This window comes from Cydia splendana, chromosome 10 (genome assembly GCF_910591565.1).
Source record: "Cydia splendana chromosome 10, ilCydSple1.2, whole genome shotgun sequence".
In the NCBI taxonomy this organism is placed as follows: Eukaryota; Metazoa; Arthropoda; class Insecta; order Lepidoptera; family Tortricidae; genus Cydia; species Cydia splendana.
In genome coordinates this window covers 19,621,394-19,634,291 of record NC_085969.1, presented here as the reverse complement: position 1 = coordinate 19,634,291, position 12,898 = coordinate 19,621,394, and positions in this window count along the sequence as shown.

Sequence of the window (12,898 nt, the reverse complement as noted above, 5' to 3'; positions counted from 1 at the left end):
AACATGGACTCTAAATCCTTGAGCGATAAACTCTACTATTTGATTCAAAGACTTACCAAATTAGACTCCTCATTGTAAAAGCGACGCCCGCGATTTCACCTGGTTTGAGTTTGTATCGAAGTTGTATCTGTATCTAATTAGCGTTGCGTAGCCCTGGGGCACTTCTCTGGAGAACACCCTGCCTTCTGAAAATGAAATAACCTTATTGCCAATTTTTATCAAAATCTGTGAAAAGGTGACAACAGACAACTGGCTGGCAAGAGTTTTACTCGATACTTTAATATTATTATGGCTTAAATTTAAATATGGCTGTACTGCGCTCACTAGATTTCAAACTACATTTGTGTACTTAGCTAGTGCGAGGAGATTCATTCAATTATGCCCTACATTTTGCTGTCATTCTACTTTTATTCGTCCTGCGCATGACTGTGGCGACTCCTTGGCGGTTATGGATCGCATTTTTGTATGACATTTGTCAGCTGTCAAATAGTATGAAAATAGAACTCTTCCGTCGTTGTCGTCACTTGTATTTCCCTCACCACGCACTTCGATTCGACATAGCCATTATCACAGAATAAATAATAGTACTAAGTACAGAAGACTCACTCTCTAACAAAACGCGTCTGTTACGATCAGCACGGATATGGCCGCTAGGTGGCGACAGCGCCACGCGCGGCTTATGGCAAACCCCAAAATTGGGGCCGAACGGATGTAATTTTAGCTACCTGTAGCAAAGCGACGAAATCGCGGAGTGAGACATGCCTGCCATTATTAAAAAACAATTATCTTTATTCTTCGAACTGAATTTTATACTGATTTGTTAAATGTAAACAGGCTTCTGAATAAGGCTGTATGTGCCAAAACTTGATAAGTTTAACTCATCTCAAACGAGTCATCTATTGCATAAGTGGTCTGTGTTTTCATTTTATTTCCACGTGAATTCCGCCAGTAGGGATTTCTTTTATGCCACGCGGTTATTTTCAACTTCAGACGTAGTAATAAAAGTATGCTTTTCCTATTTTACCGATTTACCCCCTTATTCATGAAACTTTACGGGCCTGATTTAGTTAAATTATGTTTTATCCCTTTCTTACAAATACATAAGTCAAAAGGACAGATAAGGACACACGATAATTAGCTAATTGTTGTTTGTAGATGATGAATAAGGGGATTAATGTTTTCAGTTGTTAATGTGATCATTTTGTACTACCAATGTGAGATGACAAATTAATTAGAAGGGATAGATTTGCTGCTTGTTTTATATGATAAAGTATTGCGGATCGTTGCGGATATCCGCTTGAATGTAGTAATTTGGTCAAAATTAATTGGCTAAAGAAATCCATAGAGACAAGATGGCATCTAAAATCATGTTGACCGCCATTATTTAGCATAAAAAATATCATGCCAACATAATCAAGGTAGCAAATACACGCACGTGACATCTGAGGAGTTGCCAGTTTTCATTCATCACGCATTCAGTTTTGTGCATCAAATACATCGGGGTGGCCAAGGTGCTCATAAGTATCTGAACACGCCTCTATTGTCAAGGCGCTAGAGCGCCTGTTCAGATATTATTGAGCACCTCGGCCGCTCCGATATATCTGATGGCGACTGTATACCAATATCAATGACCCGATGGTATTTATCGCTATTCGTGGTGTGTTATTACTGGCAAATGTGTTGTTTTTAGGATAATTTGTTTTTTTTTTTTTCTTTTTAATTCATCGAATGGATGAGGCAAGACACTTTTACAGTGTAAGTAGCCTTTAAAGGAATGTACAATAGTAGATTGTTAACCATGGGATGAAATCGTGCCTTTCACCTAAGTTAAACACTCTACTTTTCATTTCGAATACGAGGAAAGTAAAATATATGTACATTAAAAACACGGCTATTTATAAAATTCAGTAGTATTTCTTGAGGATAATTTCAATTAGGTAGGTACCTAACAATTTAGGTAAAAATATCGTTATTTATGGAACAGAAATTTGTAAAACAAATCCATTAAAAACCTAACTTTTAATTACTAATAGTAAAGAAAGAAAGAAAAACGTACTTAGAAAGTACACTGCTAAGAGCAGAAACATATCATTTTCTGCACGCTTTTTAGAACAACAACGACCCACTTTCAGAGCATGAGAAGTGAAAAGGAATATACAAGTGTACTTAAACATTACCTTAACAATTCTGATAACACGAAACATACAAAATTGGGTAACAGTTAAGAACTCGATTCAGTAACTAGTGTTTGCATTTGTGTCGTTCGAATGGCAGGCCGTTATCCAGCCAATTTTCAGTACAAATAACAGTTTCTGCTAGTTTCGAAGTTTCTATTCGATATGTGCTAAATGGTGTGTTGACTTCTTGTTCTACTTTTTGTTTTTTAACATCTGTAAGTTTTCTTTCTGTACACGTAAAAACTCAAGTGCCTGCCCGATTCGAACTTTGGAATACGTCAAATATTACGGCTAGATACGATAATTATAGATTAGATATGTCAGTGTTTCTTTACGGTCTGTAAAAAGAGAACACGATGAAACGTCAAATGACCTTCTGAAGTTCCTTGAAGCAATGCCACTGCATTACTGTTATGCTGCTCACTGGCAGCATTACTGCATTAGTATTGCAGGGCGACATTACTGCCGACTATATGATGTTGCGCGATTTTTTGACTTTTTTCTTTGCTTTACCATCACAATCATGTGCCCGTGAGTTTGTATCTTTTCCAACTCCACACTTTCCCAATCTGTTAACCCTATCATCAAATTTACGCAACTATCCAGCTGGCGTCGCCCCATCAAACCGCTAATGAAGATTTGTTCGCCGCGGTCTCAACACTAAAGAGTTTCTTTACGGCCTGTAAAAAGAGAACGCAGGGAATAATTTATACTTCGCTTTGAACTTGTGTCTTATAATGTACTTGTAGTTGGATAATTTATAAGTTTCATGTTTCGAGCTTGAAGTGTATTATATAGCTACTGTTATAATGCAATGAAAACGGCTGATTTGGTAGATTTCACCTGCAATAATATGTAACACAACGAAGGCTGCAAAAATATCTGATACGATCTAATAGAGCCATAAGAGCGTGTCACATATTTTTGAGGCCTTCAAATAGTAACATAATATATTATTGCAGGTGAATATACCTACTTTTATTGAACAAAAAACAATTGAAAATCAAGATTTTTTGAATCCGAATGTTAGGTACCTTTATTTGTGTCATAAAATGCTAAATTTTGTAACTTTAGAAGCCATTCTAGTACCTACCTAGAATTATTGTCATTTGCCAACTTTTTTTTAATATAATTTTTTTAACAACTTTTACTTGTAGGGTTAATATTGATCTTCATACTAGAAAACATTCTTCACTAATTAAAATTGTAATAAAAGTGTAAACTATGTAGTGAGGAAATGCTCCCATTTTAATAAAGGAAGACAAAGTGTTTGTTGTAAAACAACCCTATTTGGCCAGAAGCGGCTGTAATATGCATCAGGCCTTTGACTGCTTTAAACGGTGCATGTCCTTTTTATTTTATTAGGGTTCCGTGTTGTTAAGAGAAGGGAACCCCATGCCCCAATGACCTTCGATCTGAATCCCTTAGTTTTCTAATGTTTCTTGTAGCTTATCTTAACAGCAACGGCTTTAAGCAATATAGTATCCCATTTATTTACTTCAAAGTTCGTTGTGTTCGAATTATTTGGCATTAAAGTTGAACAATTTTAGGCCAAAAAACTGGTTTTCTGGCCATAAGTTTTGTGTTAATTAGTTTCAAAACTAAAACCTCTGACAAGTTTTTAGAGACGTCAAAGACGAACCCACATATGTAGATTTCGTATATGTAAGAACTTTCACAGCATCCAGATACGAAAAAAGTGTTTTTGGACTATGTTTAAAAAATCGTAAAAAATAAGTATTCATTTCTTTAAAAATCCGGTAAACAAAAATGGAGATAAAATATTGAAGAACCGATAGCCGTTAGTCCTATAAAGAATTATCTAGTAATTATCTGTAGTGCAAAATCCGGGAGATACGATTCAAAACTTGTAGCCCTTTAAAGTGCGTTGCGTTGCTAACTTTGACACCGTTTTGTGTAAGTGAATGAATTGTCACCGCCGCTAATTTGACACTTGCAGTAAATCGAGCTGCAATTCTGCTACAATAATTCAAATAATTCATGTGTAGCCTGATACCCAACATATTGACGCGGGCAAAACGTCGACAACTAAAAAATAATTGGCCAAGCACGAAGTCAAGACTACGGTGTTCAGAGCACCGTTCCCTTTCTCTATACGCCTTACTAACTCTATGTGCTCATTTGTGAAATAAAAAAACACAACGACAGTGAAGAACGGAATTCTTAATTTCAATTTTTTTAGATAAACTGAAATAATAAATATGATTCTTACTGGGCACATTGAGATAGTCAATTGGTTGGAAAGCCCGTTCGAAATTTAAACTTATTTGCAATATAATAAGGTCGTATTTTGTAGATCTCTCTCATACTTATAGTAGGCTATTCAGAAAAAAAAAGTATCCCACAAAAATAAGCAAGCAGAATTAAACTTTGTATCAAAGACATAAGTCATAAATTTCAATGCCAAAGTTTTAACTAAGGTACTTTCTCGCTAAAACTACTTCCTAATATGAAATGACCAGTGTAAGCATCAGTTAGCTAGCCCTAAGCAACCAAAGATCAGGCTGCAGTTGAAAAACGAATAAAGATAAAGTTAAGCTGATAATTTTCCCGCCGTCTCCATACTTCTTTAAGTTGGGTATTGACTGGTCAGCTGCCTGTTAGCTATAGTTTTCGCGAAAATCGCCAGGACAGAGGTGAAAATTTTTGTATGAAAACTTGCAACTTTAAATGCATTTTTTATCGAAACTATTGCACTCTAAAATGAAGTCAAAATCAGTCCATCGACTCAATTTTTTGCAAGCTTTCTAATGGTACCCCACACGATTCTTACAAATAAAAAAAAATTCAAGCTACTCCTCTCAACCCCCTAAATTTCCCCCTAAAATCAGAAATAAGCAGTTTTGACTTATTCACAGTGTTAGTGATGGTACTTGCCATAACTATTCCAAATTTTAGGTACCTACATCAAACGGTCTTTGAGAAAAACGCATTTAACCGATTTGCAAGACCGAAGTGATCCCATAAGAGCACCGTGAACAAAGTTTTGTACGGTGCTCTAAAAACAACTTACAAAATACCTAGGTATATGATTACCTAAACATGATCATAGGATGACTCAAGCTAGAACAGTCCTAGGAACAGGGTCTGGGCAAGAGGCGTCCGACACTTTAAACGTGACTGAAGTTTACGTGATCACAGTTCCGTCATACAAAAGTGTTGAATGCCACAGACCCACTCTAGCTTGAGTCATCCTTAAAACTTGTCTTTGTTTATCCCTACATTTAACTTCCTCGCGTTATACCGGCTCTCGGCAAAATTGCCACAGCTCATGGGAGCCTGGGGTCCGCTTGACAACTAATCCTAAGAATTGGCGTAGGCACTGGTTTTTACGAAAGCGACTGTCATCTGACCTTCAAACCCAGAGGTGAAACCAGGCTTTATTCGAATTAGTTCGATGTTTTCCTTCACCAAAAAGCGACTGGTAATTATCAAATAATATTTCGTACATAAGTTCCGAAAAACTGATTGGTACTAGCCGGGGTTTTAACCCGCGACCTCCGGATTTAAAGTCGCACGCTTTTACCGCTAGGCCACCAGCGCTTCTATTATACCGTACATTATTATCTTATTAAACCGTACATTATCAAATAGAAAACCTTCCGTGCTTTATTTATAATTTCAAAGAACCCTCCAACAGCCAGAACTCTCATCTATTTTTTATTCAGTACGATCGCTGGCAGAGGAAAGCATTCATAAAACTATGCGATTCCAGTTTTACGCTATTTTTAAATGCAACAGCTCTAAAGGGACCAAGACGGCCTGGGATTTTAAAGTAGAGGTCAATTTTCAATTAACATAATGATTAATGTGGTCATAACGAGTATAGGTAGGTAAAGAAAAAAAAATCACTCGTTATTCTAAAGTAAACTTAAGATAATAATATGGATACTAAGAATTTTCCATATTTTTTCCCGTAGATAAATCTTGCGAGAACACAGTGTCTTTGAATTCTGCGATCTTGCAATATCTACGTTACAATTGTAGTGCATAATTGTTTTCCTTCGTATTTTCTCGGAAACGTTCGCATTTGTCATTACTTCAGTCAACGTCAGTACTTTTTGTACCGAGACTGACTGAAATAGCAAGACACGTTCGTAGGTTTTCATGAAAATACGAAGTAGTTTTCCGTATCGCCTCAATGAAAACGCGCTTTCACTAGTTATTGCAAAATGACTTGGTGAAAACTAGTTTTCACTAAATAGGTGTTCAAAATTAATTACTTTGACTCTTAAGGTTCCGTCACACAGGCGCGTTTTCCGGGCGGATCGTGAGTGGGGCGCGCCGCTTTTACATATAAAACGCTCACGCCCCGCCCGGAAAACGCGCCTGTGTGACAAAGCCTTTAATTTGTAACAAGCCTTTGTAAATATCATATTACAAACAGGCGTATTCTGATTGTAATATGATTAAGAATATGATATTTGTGATCTGTCAGTCAAAAGTGGACGTTTCAGACACCGGCCCTGAAGATTCATACTGCTGTTCTTAATTCACATCAAAACGCACGTTTCATTTTCCGTCATCCCGCACTCGCCTTTGAATCCCGCGATGCAATGTCAACAGTCACCTCGCCTTTTAACCGCGGAGGCGCGCGCATTTTTGATGAAGGCTTCTCTGCCGCGCTTGGTGGCTGACAGTTACTGGCTCAAGTACAAGTATAATAGTCTCTTCCTTGTCGTATCCTTATGGCTGAGGGACGAATGTGGGCACTCTTAACATAAGTATTTAAATGATTCACGGTTAGTTTCACTAACTACTAGACTTATATCGACTGGGATATGAACCGTGATACCCACCCGCTATTATCAGTTACCCGTGAACAAGATGCATGTAACTGCGTCGAAATATCGGGAGCAATACAAAAGGTAATCACGATTCATATCCCGGTCCATATAAGTCTTGTGGGTACTCTTCACCTGTGCTCTTCAAGTCGCTCTGTTGGGCCCAGTGCATGCTAGCGTCCAATGTGGCGTTTGTCTCTGACGTTATTCTGTCCGCCCAACGCGTGGCCATACGTACATCCCTACGCTTCCTAATAAGATAAATAGGTACTGCAAAACTACCCAATTATAGTCCAGTACTACAATTAACTATAGTTCACAACACAAGTTTATCACGTAATTAAGAAGTATTATTTCTTATTGGATTTGTCTGTGTTTTTTTCTTTCATTTATAAACATTTTATGCCTTAGAGTTACGACATTCACACAAGGATCACACCTGAACGAAGATATTTGAGTTAATTTAGGACCTTGATGATTATAATGATGATGACCACAGTTGGAAGCTTTTGAACTAGAGTTATGTATTACAGGAGTAATTGCAGAAGGCATAGGAAGATACTCAGTCGCATTTTAATAAAGACTCTTAACAGCTGACGGCCCGAGTAAGTATGAAGTGTGGTAGCCGAGTTAGGTTGTGACTTTCAACTGTGGTATACCATTTACCTTGGGTGGGCCTTTCCTGTCCGTTTTGTCCAAAGCACACAATGCATAGCAAATGTCTGCGTCAACATTTGCATTGCATATTCCAAATAACGACTGTCTGTACACGGTGAATTGTTCTGTTCTGTGGACTAATTCCAGCTGGTGATCTTCTGGGCTTCGGCGGATACAGATCTGGCAGCCTAACCAAGGTGACAATCGCAAACAATCTTCCATATTGTGTGACAGGTGCGTTTCGTTTGTTAAAGAGCGTTAGCGATTGGCATGCTGTCTACGTGTGGTACTAATTAGGCACTATTCCTACATTTTCCTATCCTCTCAACTCGTCACTCGACTCGCCACTAAACTACTAAACGGGGCAGCAGGGGTAATTCTCACTCCATTGTACGGGACGTTCAGTAATAATGCGCCTGAACAAATATTAGCACAGACCCAGACGGACAAGAACGAAAAAAGTATACAAACTTTTCAATACGCCATTTAAATTTTTCCGCTGATGCTATTGCGGAGTTTTTCTTTTAGTTTCTGGTGTTATTCGATATTGGACTTGATTTTATTAAATTGTGGATTGAAATGTAGGTGGATTAAAATGGGTTCGTGTAAAAGAACTACTTAGGTTTTTTCTAGTTCACTTAAGATTTCCGGGTATCGTAAAAACACCCAACAAGAGTCCAAACTCTCTTACTATGGTCCAACTCTAGCTCTAATATCTTCGTTTCGATTTGACTTCTATTTGACAGGCAGTTCTGAGATAGAATATTGACAAAAAAAAAGAACCCACAGAAAACCAACAATAACATTGGTTTTGACACTGAATTACTTATTGAACTTGTGATAAGTTATAGCATTGGACTATTGGGTCAAACAGATCACTGTGTTATGTCTTTCCTGTAGACATACACAGGAGTTAAGGGCTATAAAGGTAAATTTTCTTATTTAACCCTTATCCACGTGAAAAGGTCCTCCTTTTATTTAGAGAACTATGATAAAATCATTGCTTACACGTCCACAAGCTGTTAACTATAGCCCACAGGAGAGAAAAATGTGCTGTTCGCGATAACACACTAGTTTTCTCTCCTGTGGGCAATAGTTAACAGCTTGTGGGCATGTAAGCAATGATTTTATCATAGTTCTCTAAATAAAAGGAGGACCTTTTCACGTGGATAAGGGTTAAATAAGAAAATTTACCTTTATAGCCCTTAACTCTTGTGTATGTCTACAGGAAAGACATAACACAGTGATCTGTTTGACCCTATTATGTTATTGAGGTGGTACAACCACCACCCAACTACCCAGTGAGCAGCACAAGTTACTAAGCGGGCGAGGTGTTCAAAATTACCATGACGGGCTCTTATTCTCTTTACAATAAATTCGCGTCAAGATCATTTTGATCACCTCGCTGACTGCTGTTGACTGTACGTTGTACGGTGGATATTTGTTTTACCTAATTACCAGTTCAACAATTTTGCCGCAATCATTCGTAACATAACAGGCTAATGTTATTCTAGGTCACGTGGAACTCATTAAATTTATGTAACGCCACGCTCTGATTTAACAGGAACTGTGGTTAATTAGGTTAATAATGCATTTAGAATGCGTTTAAGTAGGTTGTCACGTTTGATCAAATGATTTAGGTCAAATAATACACTATGTTTAGTGACCCATTAATTGCTACACGTACAGTCGCCATCAGATATATCGAAGCGGCCATGGTGCTCACAAATATCTGAACATTCCTCTATTGTCAAGGCGTTAGAGTGCGTGTTGAGATGTTTTTGAGCACCTCAGCCGGTCCAATATATCTATTGGCAACTATACTTACTGCACTGGGTGCCTCTGACCTGTAGGTGTAGAGCTACTTTTATTCATACATATTGGCTGATCACAATTGTCGAGATTTTTAAAGTACCATGGTCAGAAAGACACCATGCAATGTAGTACCTAAAAACTGTGAAGAATTTTTTTTTTTTAATTTTAGTTAAAGTTTTTAGATTAATTTAGGTCTTTCCCATCACGAAACAGTGACGTTCCAGACATTTGGGAGGCGTAATTAAGGTTGTTTTTTTTTTAATTAAGTTTAGTTCGTTATACGTTTTATTATTACATACATCGTTTCAACTTATTTACGTCTTAATAAATGATTTATTTCCATTGAAAAAAAATATGACTAAATATGAAATACCATGCCAGACACGTCCATTTCATTGCGGAGTGAAACAAATACCGCCCGGGCCTTAATGAGACGCGGAAAAATGCAGGCAATGTTTAATCTGATGTCATCTCTGGTGCAATCTCCTGCATTGTGTGGAAGCTTAGTTAGGTGTGCTTGTTGTTAATATTTACACACTGGGAATTATGTTTTATACGTGGTGATTAAGCTGGCTTGTTTGTAGCAAAGGGTAGCCTAGCAGTAAGGGCATATGTGACTTTTAATCCGAAAGTCGCGGATTCAAACTTATTACACGACTGCCCAAAAAAATAGTGAAAAATAAACATTCCCGCCACAAAAATAACTCGTTAATCCCTTCAAAATCTAATACCCACTCAAAAGTGTCGCATGTCGCATATATCAACACATGAAATAAAGGTAAGTACATACCTACACTTTCCCTCACAAAAATAAGGAAATTCCACCACGCATTATCGGGACACATTTTTTCCATTCGAGGAGATAACATGTTACATGAACTTAAGGCTTTTATGCCTGAAGTTTTCTCCTGCCCTATTTATTCGTTTATTCTCCTAAGGCCCAGCCATATAAAGGAAAAAATCCAAAATTTGCCACTCAAATTTGAACATATAGTGTAGGAAATAGAGTTAAGTTTACGTTGTTTGAAAGTTGAACGAAACAAAGCAAAAGCGTCTCTGTTCCAATTGAATATGATTTAAATTTCATCGAACTGAAGATGTACTATAGGTTACCTTGGGCGTTAGGAGGTTATTAGGATCCTTAATTGGGTAACTCGTTTGTAATTCAAATAAACGGTAATAAGGAAGGTGAGATTAGAAGACGCCGGATTGGCTGGCTGGTATCAGCGAATTACTTGGAACTTATTTATCTAGTAATATCTACATAGCTGGATAGGTAAGAGGGAGCGTAGAACACAAAAATAAGAAGGAAATAAAAGGTATAACTATAGTTGTACCGTTCACGAGAACATCATCATCATCATCATCTCAGCCATAAGACGTCCACTGCTGAACATAGGCCTCCCCCTTGGACCTCCATTCATACCGGTTGGAAGCGACCCGCATCCAGCGTCTTCCGGCGGCCTTAACAAGATCGTCTGTCCATCTTGTGGGTGGTCGTCCTACGCTGCGCTTGCTAGTCCGTGGTCTCCACTCGAGCACTTTTCGACCCCATCGGCCATCTTCTCTGCGTGCAATGTGGCCTGCCCGTTGCCACTTCAGCTTGCTAATCCGGTGGGCTATGTCGGTTTAGTTCGTCTACGGATCTCCTCATTTCTGATTCGATCACGAGAACGTTCTCCGTTTACTATGGATAATATTCTCGAGATCATTCCCATATAAAACGGAGAACGTTTTCGAGAACAGCACAACTCAAGGTATGACGCGCCACGCGAAACTAGAAACAGAGCTTTAGGCGCGCTGTATGCTAACATTCCACCATTACGGTAAAAAACTTCACAATAAAATTTAAACCATGTTATTTATCTAATGATGAATGATAATGACGATGATGGTATAATGGTAAATGATTGAACACTTAATACGATACGACCACTCCTTTAAAACTATCCTGGAAGGGCGGATAAGTCGCAAGCGGAGTAGAAGAAAACCCAGAAGAAAAAGCAGCTTTTTAGATCAAGTGAAAGAAAAAGTAGGGCTTGTGTCGTATTAAAAAGTCAAAGAGCTGGCGCAAGATAGAGAAAACTGGAAGATACTTCACCGACAAGAGAATAACTCTTAAGCTAATGATTATGATGATGTATCTAATGAATGAAGCTGCAACCCACCGTACTATCAACAAACAGGTTTCAAATTAAAAATGATTTATAACAAAAGATTCCTCCACCTACTTAAAAATCAAACAATGCGTACGTGTTAACGAGTTCTAATGATTTTAATATTTTTATCATCAATAACCCTTTCAAGTTACCGCCAAACAAGAGATAACTAATCAGAGAAGCAATTATGCTAATATTTTTAACAAAGACAGGTTATATTAATTAGACTGTTAATCTCCAAACGGACATGATGCATGATGCATTCCATGGCGTCAATTTGAGAACAATCGGTTATAAAAAAACCGGCCAAGTGCGAGTCGGACTCGCGCACGAAGGGTTCCGTGCCATTACGCAAAAAATGGCAAAAAAATCACGTTTGTTGTATGGGAGCCCCACTTAAATATTTATTTTACTTTGTTTTTGGTATTTGTTGTTATAGCGGCAACAGAAATATATCATCTGTGAAAATTTCAACTGTCTAGCTATCACGGTTCATGAGATACGGCCTGGTGACAGACAGACGGACGGACAGACGGACAGCGGAGTCTTAGTAATAGGGTCCCATTTTTAACCTTTGGGTACGGAACCCTAAAAAGTAAAACCCCATCTAGTAATTGACAAAGAGTGTTGAAATATATGATGATAATTATGACCAATTCATATTGTAGGGGTGTAGATTATATCCAAATGGTTTTTTTTTGTTGTGTAACTAATGTAAAACATGTTATACTTAAGTATACACATAATCTCCACAGCATTATTTCACAATTAAAAAAGGGTAAAAATGGTCGACTTAAGGCTTTAACCATTGGGCTGACTAGATACAGTTGGTTAATGCTGGATTTTATGTAGATGGTAAATAAATGTAGCTTCATGTGAATCGTAAATGAAGGGTGTCATCTATAACCAGAGGGCCTACCGCGAACCAAGTTCGACGTATTGCCTCCCTGTCATACTTACGTACGAATTTACATGTGCGACAGAGAGGCAACACGTCGAACGTTGTTCGCGGTAGGCCCTTAGGGTACCCAGGCAACCTAACAATGGTTTTGATATGGAAAAGGGGCCCACCATAATTTTAAGTACCATACCAAGTGCCTACAACAATAACAAGACACGCTACAGGGTCTCTAATGTTTCCCAAATAGTTTTAAGTCATAATGTATTGTTTGTCCGAATTTTTCGTTAGTCATAATTGGTGTTTCTCAGAAACGCGTAACTTTTCAGGATTGCCATAAAACAAACCTAACCTAACCTATAGAATATCCTTACGAAAATCCTGAAA